The following is a 12,742-nucleotide window of genomic DNA, read 5'->3' as shown; positions in this document are numbered from 1 at the left end:
GGGTGATATTCACAGAGGGGTTTTCACTTATAGTGCTTTAAAAATGTGATTCCCCCGCTCATCTGCGTTCTGAGGTGGTGCAGTCCAATGTCAGGTGGTGTGGTCAGGATTCTGCTGGCTTATTCCAAAGCATGCCTAGAACAAGGACAGGGTTCTTCCAGAAACAAAGCGAACTTTGACCACAATTCATACTGACTTTTGGTGGGCATAGAAAAAGCAAGCTGGGGGTTTAAGCAAGGCAATACTGTATGGAGTTTTGCAGCAAACGTGTTATCTGCTGTGAGCCAATGGGGTGGACCGCAAAATGAGGAGGATGCATGAACGATTTATCAAACTTATTGCTATTCCCATCCCTGGAACCTCAAGAAAGATGCCAATGCATTTTAAAATGTATTAAAATATTAACATACAACTAAAATAAATCCTGCTCAGAGCTTAAATGCACAGCCAGGCCTGTCAAACAGCTCAGATTAGTAGGGGGGGGGCAGGAAAAAAGTGTCCTGGCATGGCTCATCTACTCTGATAAAAATTCTTCTTGAACCTTAAATAATCATTTTAAAATGACTACTAAAGCTCTGCTAATGCTACCAGCCACCCTGGAAGTGAGTTCCAGTTTGCTTATACTTTTCAATGAATGAAAGAGACCAAAGTTCTCTAAACAAAGAGTAAATGATCCAAGGCCACATTTACACCATACATTTAAAGAGCCGCAATGCCACTTTAAACCATCATGACTTTCCCCCCAAAGAATTCTGAGAGATGTAGTTTGTTAACGGTGCTGAGAGTTGTCAGGAGATCCCTAGTCCCCTCCCATAGCTACAATTCCCAATGTTCCCTGGAAGAGGAATGGGCAGTTAAACCACTCTGGGCCTGTCCCCTCTCCAGCACTCCCCCTGCTGGAGTCAGATACGGCTGCCAGTCTTGCTTGGCTTCTGGGCCTGGAACTGAGAAGGCGCCATCTTGTCTTTCCAGAAAATGGGATAATCCAAAAGAATGGATCAACTACAGGAAGGTCTGTAGCTCAATGGCAGAGCTTCAGCCTTGCATGCAGAAGGTCCTGGCTGGTAGTGTTGGGAGAGATTCCTGCCAGCGACCCTGAAGAATCACTGCCAATACTGAGTTGGACGATCAATGGTCTAGCACAGAAGGCAGTATCCAATGCGCCATCCTCTTCCCCAGAATTGGTATCCGGATCTCTATGGTGCCATTTTATCCCTCCAACAATGTTTTTTTCTGCAAGGCACTTTTGATCCTTACTTGAAAAGACACCCCCCCCCCCACGAATGGAAATATAACGCAGTATGTCTGACTAGCGATACATAATTGGCCGTGCTGAAAGACAACCCCCTCCAACATGGCACTGCTGTTCTCACGCAGCTCACAACACCGTTTGGCAGTGGCAATCAGCTGTACCTTTGTGTATCCTCTAATACTCAATGGGCATCAATGAATGAAACATACACAAGCACACCCACTTCTCTCTCCTGTGGCAGCAGGCAACCTTTATAATTACAGCTGTGAGTGCAAAATCCAATCCAGCTCACAAACAAATCCAATTCCAACATTAAGATCATAGTCTATGGCTTGAGGAGAGGGGGAGTGCTGCATCACACGAGGCGGCCAAAGAAAGGGGAGGGGAAACCATCCTGTGTTTTCAACATGGGTCTCCCCTGTAATGATTGAGAGTCACCTGGGTGCCTGGCAACACACCTCAGGCACATCCAGGAGCCTCAGCCAAATCTACACCATCCACACATGTCCCTGGGAGTGCAAGCAAAGCTTCTTACTGGCATCACACAGTGATGGAAGAAGCCTTTCCTGCTAGATTTCTGCTTGCAAAGCCATGTTTAACAGCCTGCCAATAAAAAGAAGGCAGCACACACATGCCCAGCCCAGTCAGTCCCCAGGAGAGAGAGCTTCTGTCCAACTGAGTTGTCTTGCAACACTTGGGCATAAGAGGCTGGTATGCAGATCTGAGGTGAGGTCTTTCTCTCTGTTCAACAGATCCATTTGCTAGAAAGGTGTTACGCCTTCCTGACCCACATTATTGCCAAATAAGCTGAAGACTATTTCCTGCTGGGAAATTATTGTTTGTTTACACACAGCAGGCTGTGTTCTGCTTAGTTTGAGAGCTTTTGCTATTAGCTCTGCCCCCAGCTCAAGCTCCACCCCCTCAGCTGCCAAGCACAGGCAGACCCACCAAGCTGTATTCCACCTGTCTCATAGTCTGAGCCTTAGAGGCTCCAGCAACCTTTATCAGACATCATTTAATAAGGATTCATATTTTGCACCTTGGCAAACATCTCAAGTTCAGTGGCAGGGCACCTGTTTGGCATGCAAAGGTCCCAGACTCAATCCTCAGGGTCTCTAGTTAAAAGGATCAGAGGGCGGAAGAGGCTCTCCATTTTGCCCAGGCCTCAAAAGCTTCTGCCAGGTTGGAAGGATAAGCAGTCTGACAACTTCTGACATTTGGAAGAAGTCTGCTTACTGCTGTAAAAAAAACAAAAACAACAACCTCGCCCACAAGAATTGAGGGCAACTAGCCAAAAACAGCTTTTAAAAGTGGAGAGCTTACTCATTCTTGAAAGACAGAGAGCACAGTGGAGGAACTGGGAACTACCTTTTGCATTGCGTTCTGAATGCATTCCTAATGCAACCACAGAAGCCCAGAAGTTCCAGAGGAGCAAGCGGCAGTTCTGGGTTGGTTTGGAGCCTCTCACACCCCTACTAGATCTCTCAGGGGCCAAGAGAATCTTGAGCAGTGGCGTAGCGTGGGTTGTCAGTACCCGGGGCAAGGCAAGTAATTTGTGCCCCCCTTATAGCCTCCCACAAACATGGTAGCAACAGAATGTCAGATCTGCCCAAACGTCTCCTCAATAAACACACAAGACGTAACTGGCTGTGTTCTTAGATAAATAAGGTATACTATTCATTGTATCAAATTTCAACAGAAGTAACCCATAAAGTTCAACAAACGAACAAAGCAGAAGACCCAGTGGATCAGATCATTCTCTAGTCAGTTCATGCACAAGGTCCATTCGTGTTATGGTGTCTATTCCACTGTCTGTTCATAAAGTCCAAACAAGCCACATGAAAGGTTGTTACAGTTCCACAAAATCCTTTCACAGTCTGTTGATTGGGTTGCAGGTGTTGGCAATCCACAGATACAGAATATCTTTCTTAAAGTGACCCATATGGCACAACAAAAATAAAAAAACTTAATCCATGTTCAGATGATATACATATATACATATATACATATATACATATATACAAACTCATACATTAATGTAAACAATTTTTGGATCTAAAGTTAATAGTAATCCACAGGTGCTCAATTAAGTACTCAAAATAATCCACTTGGCCCACAGAGGTGAAACAAACTTAGTCCATGCTCAGATGTTCTACATGTAAACATTTGTACAAATTCACAAAAAAACAACTATAATCAATTTCAGTATTCAGACCTGAGGGATGTAAGGAATTGAATAAGAAAATAAACTTAGTTTCTTTCTGCATAAGGATTTTTTAGCTTGTTCTACAGGATGTAAATACGTCCAAATTACAAAAAATGTCAAGTCCTCATCGGAATGAGATGCTTCAATAAAATGTTGTACTAAAGGAGCATCTATTATGGTACATTGTTCCTGATCCTAGATCGGTGTTCTGATATTCTTACTTTGGTAGGTCTGAGAGTATGACCTACATACAACAATCCACAGGGACATCTAATCACATAAATTACATGTGGAGTAGCACATGCGGCAAATGCCTGTAAAACGAACTCAAAACCTTCTTTGTTGTTAAACTCTCTTACCTGCAGAGCATATTTGCAGGAGGTACAATGCCCACATTTAAAGAAACCATGTGGAGGACCAGACAACGTACATTGTATGGGTGTTGATTTTAAATCTGTATGCACCAATATATCTTTTAGTGACTTGGTGCGTCATTTGGAAAAGGGGGGGTATTATCACACCCAGGGACAGTGGTGTAGCGTGGGGGTGCCAGGGGTGCCGGCCGCACCGGGCGCAACATCTGGGGGGGTGCGAGTCCAGAGGGCCCAGCCCCGTCGTGCCCTCGGCCCACCCCTATTGTCAGAGGGGCCGGCCAGCCTCTGCCTGCTCCTACCTTGCCCACCCGAGGACTGCGGCAGCGCCCGCCCCCGTGGCCACCTACCCCCGCCTCGCCCATTGGCTTGCCTCCCTCGGCCCCGCCTCTCTCCGATGGCCGCGGGGGTGTCCTACTTGGCGCCTGCGCCTTTTTTCAGGAGGTAGGGAGGCTGGACGGGGAGGTGGGGTCGGAAGCGGGCAGAGAAGGAGGGGAGCTCGTAGCCAAAAGGGCTGCACCGGCCGGCAAAGGGCCGGGGAAAGTTTGGAGAGGAGAAACGCACCGTCATGATTTCCCGGTGGAAGCGGCAGGATTAGGGATGGCGAAGCGTAATTACGCACGAATTTCGCTGGGTGAGAGCTTCGGGGATCGATCGGCGGAAATGGGAATCAATTGGAATATGAGAGAGAGGGGGACCATCATTCATAGGCATAGATTTGTAGGGTTAGGGGGCGCAAATCCACGGGGTAGGGGGCACAAATTACTTGCCTTGCCCCGGGTGCTGACAACCCACGCTACGCCGCTGCCCAGGGATGTCCTTAAGAATATGCCAATGACATCTGATAATTTTCTCAATTTGGAAAGTCATATGGTTACATTCTAGGGAAGTGTAAATACGCGAAGATCTAGTGTTAACATGAGAACCAGATGTCAGAAGGGTCGACCTCTCTCTTAATTGTGTGTTTTGAATGGCAGTTGTTATTACACAGTTTGGATAACCTCTTTGTAATAAGGAGGCAGAAAGCAGATTTGGATGTGCTTTAAAGTCTTGTGGGTCAGATGAATAGGAAACGTTGTCTCCAGCACACCTGAGAACCAGCGCTCAAACTGGAAGCTGCCACTCTGACCTAGAACTGTTAGAAAGAGCTGGCCCTTCAGAAGCTCTAAGTGCTGTCTTCCTGAGTTCAATGCCTGCTCATTAAAAGGACCTCTAAGGCTCAATTGATCACCTTTGTTCTTCCTTCAAAGAAAGATAGGGGAAGCTGCCTTATACCAAGTCAGACCACGAGTCCATCTATCTCAGAACTACCTGCACTGTCTGGGAGGGGCTCTCCAGGGTTTCAGGCAGGGGACATTCCCAGCCCTACCTGGAGATGCTGCTAGTGGAGGTTGAACCTGAGACTTTCTACCTGGAGTTGAGCTGGGGGAGGGGGTTCAGTGGCTCCTTGAGTGATGCCTCCCTTCTCTGCCTCTGCCTGCCTCCAAGGGCAGAAGGGAAACAGAGGCCAAGGGAACATGCCTAGTTCAAGACACAAGCAGTCAGAAGAACTACCCACTTAATGGAGTGAAGTATTTAAATCTCACTGGTGGACGTGCTCTCATTTCACAATGGGCCTGGGCGGGCAAAAGTCTCTAACCCTAAGACCTTTTTGCCTTGCCCCAAGTCCAGAGCTTGGATCAGCTGACCTCTGAGCCCTTTCCAGCCTTCTTTTGACAGTGTATGAATGCAAGGAACATCAGCCACACCACATCAGGTCAACATTATCCCAAGCCGCAGTTTGGGCTAACCATGGTTAACAACACAAACAATGGGTTGAGCTTCCAGACCTGCAGCTTTAGAAAAGTCTTTCGTCTTATGGCGCTACTCAGTGCTCCACTGCTGGGTTCCCTTGAAATGAAAGAAGGGCAATAACCACAGTTTCCCCATCCAAACATCATGCCAAACCAAGGTTTCCTTATCTATGTAAGCGTAATGTCTGAACTGGGTACTGCAAGCCACAGAAGCTGTTAGAGATCAAGTGCATTCTGACAGGGAGGATGGAATCTGATTTGAATGGAGGCATGAAAAAGAAAAAGGAACAGGCAGCTCAACTGTAAGCAATGAACTTTCTCTATACAGCTACATTTTCAGAGATCCAGCCACTTATCTTGGGGAAGTGCCAATATATTGTTCAGATAACTGCTGCAGAGAGAGAGTCACCATTTATTCAATAGCAGGAGAGAGAGAGAGAGAGAGAGAGAGAGAGAGAGAGAGAGAGAGAGAGAGAGAAACAAGTAGGACACAGTAATTACAGCAATTTTCCAGAACCAAATGCAAAATCGGGATGGATTAATGGGGTTACGAGATCTCATTTAGTCCCTGATTCGATAGCGCAAGTGCCACTGAGTTGCACCAGGGCATAACCTGCTGCAAACAAAGCCAGCCTCCATCTCCCTGCCATGGCCTTTGCGAAGGTTGAAAGGAGATATATATATATACACACACACACACACAAACACAAACACAGAACAGGTGAAGGCGGGAACTTGAGTTTATACAGGCAAAACATCAATGCAGTATCAGGCAGAGCTTAACAAGAAGAACAAAGCAGGGGGAGTTCTCACAGAGGAGAACAGTGTGTGTGTGGACTTCCCAGAACCAAGCCAAGTGCCAAGGAAGACTGGGCCCCCAACCTCTGCAACAGCACGTCCCAACTTCTGATAGCTATGGTTCACTTCCATGTTTCCAAAGGTGTAAGTCACAGGTCCTCTGAGAAGCCATCAGGGAAGGTGGTAGAGCATCTGTTCTGCACGCAGAAGGCTCAATCCCTGGCCATCCAGCCACGACTCTGGCTTCAAACTCTGAAACCAGTGCAGACAAGTGCAATGAACTGCCTGGGTACGTGGCGGCTTTGTATGCTCAGAGGAGTCCCACGCTATTGTGCTTCTGTTGGGACTGCTGATTTGGCTGGGCCTCTTCATTTAAAGGAGACAAGCCCCAAGCAGGAGTTCATGCAGTAACACACACACAAAAAACCCTCTTCTGAGATGCAGTAAAACTACCAGGGCAATGACTCATGCAGAGATGCAGTGGGGATCCTCATTTATGGGTGAACTCTTTGGAGTTCACTGGAGTTTCACCTACTGTACCAAAGCACATGGGCAGCTCTTCCAAGGCACACAGGTTGGACATTACTGGCTGACAAGAGCCTTCCCAAGTCTGGTGCCCTCTAGGTGTATGCGACTAAAATTCCCATCAGCCCAGGCCAGCACGGCCAGAGGATAATGGGGATATGGGACTGTTCTTAAGTGTTTTTGGATGCCCTTAATGGTTTGAGATTTTTTTCATTGCTTTAAATATTTCAAGTTGTTTTCATTTTATATTTAATTCCTTTTTTTTGCCACCCTGGGCTCCTTTAGGAGTTAAAGGTAAAGGTAAAGGTACCCCTGCCCGTACGGGCCAGTCGTGTCCGACTCTAGGGTTATGCGCCCATCTCACTCTAGAGGCTGGGAGCCAGCGCTGTCCGAAGACACTTCCGGGTCACGTGGCCAGCATGATGAAGCTGCTCTGGTGAGCCAGCACCAGTGCAGCGCACGGAAACGCCATTACCTTCCCGCTATAAAGCGGTACCTATTTTATCTACTTGCACTTAGGGGTGCTTTCGAACTGCTAGGTGGGCAGGAGCTGGGACTGAACAACGGGAGCTCACCCCGCCGCGGGGATTCGAACCGCCGACCATGCGATCGGCAAGTTCTAGGCACTGAGGTTTTACCCACAGCGCCACCCGCGTCCCCCTTTAGGAGTTAGGGTGGGACAAACATTCCATGTACATTTGGAAACGTCCCTAAGCGTTATCTAGCACAACTGCCTGCAATGCAGGAATCACAACTAATGCATCCCTGACAGAGGGGGCATCCCAACCTCTGTTGAAAAACCTCCAATGGAGAAAAGTCCACCACCTTTGGAGGGAGCCTGTTCCACTGTCAAACAGCTCTTATTGCTAGAAAGTTATTCCTAATAATTCAGTTAGCTGCATCAATAGGAGTATAGCATCTAGATCAAGGGAAGTAATAGTGCCACTGTATTCTGCTCTGGTCAGACCACACCTGGAGTACTGTGTCCAGTTCTGGGCACCACAATTCAAGAAGGACACTGACAAACTGGAACGTGTCCAGAGGAGGGCAACCAAAATGGTCAAAGGCCTGGAAACGATGCCTTATGAGGAACGGCTAAGGGAGCTGGGCATGTTTAGCCTGGAGAAGAGGAGGTTAAGGGGTGATATGATAGCCATGTTCAAATATATAAAAGGATGTCACATAGAGGAGGGAGAAAGGTTGTTTTCTGCTGCTCCAGAGAAGCGGACACGGAGCAATGGATCCAAACTACAAGAAAGAAGATTCCACCTAAACATTCGGAAGAACTTCCTGACAGTAAGAGCTGTTCGACAGTGGAATTTGCTGCCAAGGAGTGTGGTGGAGTCTCCTACTTTGGAGGTCTTTAAGCAGAGGCTTGACAACCATATGTCAGGAGTGCTCTGATGGTGTTTCCTGCTTGGCAGGGGGTTGGACTCGATGGCCCTTGTGGTCTCTTCCAACTCTATGATTCTATGATTCTATGATTCTATGAACTAATTAACTAAAACAGAACACCATTTATCTTTATACACTATGATGATGATGATGATGATGATGATGATAATAATAATAATAATAATAATAATAATAATAATAATAATAATAATTATTTATTATTTATACCCCGCCCATCTGGCTGAGCTTCCCCAGCCACTCTGGGCGGCTTCCAATCAAGTGTTAAAAACAGTACAGCATTAAATATTAAAAACTTTCCTAAACAGGGCTGCTTTCAGATGTCTTTTAAAGAGAAGATAGCTGCTTATTTCCTTCACATCTGAAGGGAGGGTGTTCCACAGGGCGGGCGCCACTACCGAGAAGGCCCTCTGCCTGGTTCCCTGTAACCTCACTTCTCACAATGAGGGAACTGCCAGAAGGCCCTCGGTGCTGGATCTCAGTGTCCGGGCTGAACGATGGGGGCGGAGACGCTCCTTCAGGTATACTGAACTGAGGCCGTTGATATGAATGAATGATATTTCCCCCCTCCTCTCATGTAGACCTCCTCTCCCTGCTTTTGTTTCGTTGTGGTGGATGCTGTTTCTACACTCCCCTGCCACCCCAATCTTTTCCCCTTTTTAAAGGAATATAATACGCTCTTCATAAGAACCTACAAAAAGAGACTTGCCGGGTCAGGACACAGGGGTCCCTTCTCACCCAGGATCCTGTTCTCACCGTGGTTCACCAGAAACCTGTGCGAAGTTCCCCGATTGGGACATTTTGAGACCTACAGAGTTGCTATATTTGCTATCGTACCATTGAATAATAATAATAATAATAATAATAATAATAATAATAATAATATACCTTCAATAATAAACCTCCAGCGAAGGAAAAGATGAAGTAGTGCTCTAAGGAGATGAATTAGAACAGTTTCACACAAGCAAGTAACAACTGCAGCCATTGGGAGGTTGAAATGTGTGATTTAACACTAGTTTCCATTTATATTTCGGCTGCAGTTACTCAATGAAGCAGTGAACACTGAATTGTATATTCCTTATTTTAAAAGAGCTATCTTGCCTTATGTAAGCCACTTTATATAATTTTTTTAACCCCACAATGCAAAGTCTCTCTAAAGTTAGTTTTCAAACCCCCAATGCTACAAAACCAAAGAGAAATGGGTAACAGGAGATATAGTTCTAAATATTGACAACCACCTGCTGGCACAGGTGTGGGGAGTATCTTTTTTTTTAAGGGGGGAATCACAAGTGGCACTAGTGACTACATCCTATAGACAGGACACCGTACCAATAAAAGCCCACTGAAAACCCAATGGAAGAGGGGCCCCAGGCTAGCTGTCATTGTTCTTGTGGTGAGAGGGCCTAGGGAAGTGGAGGAAAAGTGCATTTTAGGGTTGCCCAACAACCTTTTTGGGTTAGGCTAGAGGTGGGGAACCTGCGGCCCTTTGGGTGCTGTTGGACTACAATTCCCATCATCCCTGACCACTGGTGCTGCTGGCTACAGGGACTGATGGGAGTTGTAGTCCAAAACATGCAGAGAAAACTAGATGGGGTCAGACTGATTTGAAGCTTTACACCTCTCCACCCTGTTGGAGACCTGTTAACAGGTGTGAACGAGCAAACTGTGCACAGGTGCTTCAGGGTGCCAAAACATCAGGTCGTAAAGTGGGAAGGGGCAAACCTGTGGTCTTCCATGCACTGTTGGAACCAAATCCTATCATCCCTAACAACAGGCCATCCTGCCTGGGGATGATGGGAGTCCAGCGACAACACCTGAAGCCATAGTCTTGGGTTCGACTGAGCTTCAACCCTGGAAAGAAAGAAAATACTAAGGGCTGGTGGTCCCCACATTGCAGCGTGCTCCTGCATTTTGGCAGCAACACTGAAACTGTTTGAGAGAAGGCAATTGCTTCTGGGAGCTTTTAATTGCTTTTTAGAAGGCTGTTTTTAACTGCTGTAATTAATTAGTACTGTAACTAAGTGGCATACAAATTATTGAAATATTTTTCTTTGAAGTATTTATTGCATTTCTATCCTGCCTTTCGTTTTCCCAAGACACCACAGCCTTCCACAGTCTGCCAAGAGAGCACCCCCTTCCCTGCAAAAATAAACCCACCAACCAGGTGTGCTTGGGAAGGGGAGGGGGGTCACCCAAAATCCTACTTTAAAAATGGCAGATGCCAGCTCCTCAGTCTGCTTGCTTCTCTTTAACCTGGAAGCCCATTCTCCCTGACCCCAGCGATGTGTGGGCTGGCTGTGTTTAAGGCCTTCTGCACTCACACAGAAACACCCTTTTGGGGATTCCTGCCTCCTTGTCTCCAACGTGTCTCTGCTCCAGGGTTCTGCTTCGTTGTCTCCAACGTTTCTCTCCCATTTTTCAGCCATTCTCCTCAGCATCCCCCAAGGCAGAAGCATGCAGAATTGCAGGCTCACCCCGAACCAAAACAGGCGGCTCCCAAGTCTCGGCGCACACGCAGCCCGTTCTTCAGAAAATAAACGAATCCAATAAGCTGTGTTTAAAACACTGGCCTTGGAAACACGAGACCAACAGGTGGGGGCAAACTTGTGTTCGCCGAGCACGTGTGTCAGCTAGATATGGAATGGGGATGGGGCTCCAAGAGCGCCCGTTCCGTGGCAAACTCGCATCTGGTACGGCGGCACGTGTGAACAGAACTCCCAGAAGCAAAAAGAGGCAGCCTGCAAGCTGGAGAGAGCGCGCGCGCGCAAAATCCCAAGCCTTGGGAAGGGATCGCGGCGCAATGGCACGGGGTGGGGGTCCCCAGTCCCACACGCACCCCTCGTCCCTTGCCTGGTACTCACCGCTCGGGCGCTCCTCACCGCGGGCAGGGCGAGCCCAAGCGGCCGTTTGCCTCGGCGCAGGGAGCCGAGCGCGCTTCAGCGGAGTCTCCCGGCGGAGAGCAGCGCCGCTGCCCGGCAGATCGCTCCCTCGCCCGCTGCCTGTTGTCTTCTTCGAGCGCCAACCACCAGCAGCAACAGCGGAATCGGCGGCTCCTCCCAGCTGGGCTCCCGCCTCGCCCAGCCTCGCCTGGGCGGAGGAGCCCTCGGGAAAGAGCCGTCGGTGAGCAGCGGCGGCGGTAGGAGGTGGAGGCGCGTCGCTGTGCAGGCGCTGCGCTCCGGTCAGCCCCGAGTGCACCAGGCGGCGGCGTCGACGGCGCCCACCCGGAAAGCGGGCGGGCGAGCAAGGGGCGGGCTGGCGGGCGGGAGCTCGGCCCCTCCCGGGGGGCGGAGGCGCCGAAATCTCCGGAATCTCGTGCCGCCCGTCCCGCCTCCCTCCGCCGCTCGGGATACTCCCCTTCTGCGCCGATCAAGGCCCCAGGCAGGCAGCCCCTCGGGGCAGCGCAAGGAAAGCTCGTAGTCACCAGCCGGAGCCCGACTGGAACGGGACTCGGAAGGAAAGTCCGGCAGGGGGAGGCTTCCTTCCTAGCGGAGCGGGACGTCTCCTCTGATGGCGCAACAGACGTGGACTTTTCCCGAGTACAGAAGGCCGCGTAGCTTCGGCGCAGAGCCCCCTGCTTGCTCAACTATGCGGTTGAGCAGCGGAACTCCCTCCGACAGGAGGCGGCGATGGCCGCCAACTTAGAGGGTTAAAGAAATTCGTGGAGGAGGGGGCTGTCGAGGAATGCGTCTAAATACCAGTAGCTGGGAAACACAGGAAGGGAGAGTTGCTCTTGCCCTCAGGACCTCTTTCCCTAGTTTCTCCCTCGTCCTGGTCTTTTTCCACAATAGCACACTGTCTCCCTTTAAGATTCGTTGAGTTTCAGGCTCAATCAGTTCAGTTCATTGAGTTTCAAGCTTCATCCCAGGAAACTGCTAAACTAGATGAGGGTCTCACACTCTCGGTGAGTTAGGGACTTATCCTGCATGCGAAGACAGGCTCAAGTGGACGAGACCAACAGTGGGGCCAAGGGTTAAGAAGGCTGTTTCTGCACATGCTGTAGAGACAGTGGGGGGAAGATGGGGCTCATCAACCTGGGAAGGCAGCCCATACAGGAGAAGGAAAACTCTGATCCTAAACTTTTGCTGCCTTGCGGGATATCTTTGGGAGAAGAAAATTCTAAGGAGTAAACGCTACGCAAATCCAGAGTGGAGTCCCTAACACGGTTGGATGGCAGCTTCCGGCAACTCCTGTAGCCAAGCTGATGGCAAACGTATTGCGCTGCCTTCTTTTGGACTACATCAGAGAGTCCCAGAGTGGGGTCTGGGCAGCCCAGGACCTCCATACAAACAGCCCAGGCTTGTGCCCCAGGGAGATCACTTCAGTGCTGTTAACGCAGCGGTTTAACTTCACTCCCCACCCTGAGGCACACTCCATTGTCTCTCAG

At 48.9% G+C, this 12,742-nt stretch overlaps 1 protein-coding gene across 1 annotated transcript in view; it reads right to left on the bottom strand.

The window, feature by feature from the left end:
* The window catches only part of CPNE2 (copine 2), an 82,354-nt gene extending 70,769 nt beyond the window's left edge, over nucleotides 1–11,585 (bottom strand). The window contains exon 1 of the mRNA XM_082233491.1: nucleotides 11,220–11,585. The gene's annotated coding sequence lies outside the window, so the exon portion shown is untranslated. The remainder of the gene's footprint in view (nucleotides 1–11,219) is intronic.
* Between the last annotated feature and the right edge of the window lie 1,157 nt (nucleotides 11,586–12,742).

This window comes from Podarcis vaucheri (genome assembly GCF_965113315.1).
Source record: "Podarcis vaucheri genome assembly, chromosome: 7".
NCBI classification, from domain to species: Eukaryota; Metazoa; Chordata; class Lepidosauria; order Squamata; family Lacertidae; genus Podarcis; species Podarcis vaucheri.
This window is presented reverse-complemented; position numbering and strand designations above follow the sequence as displayed.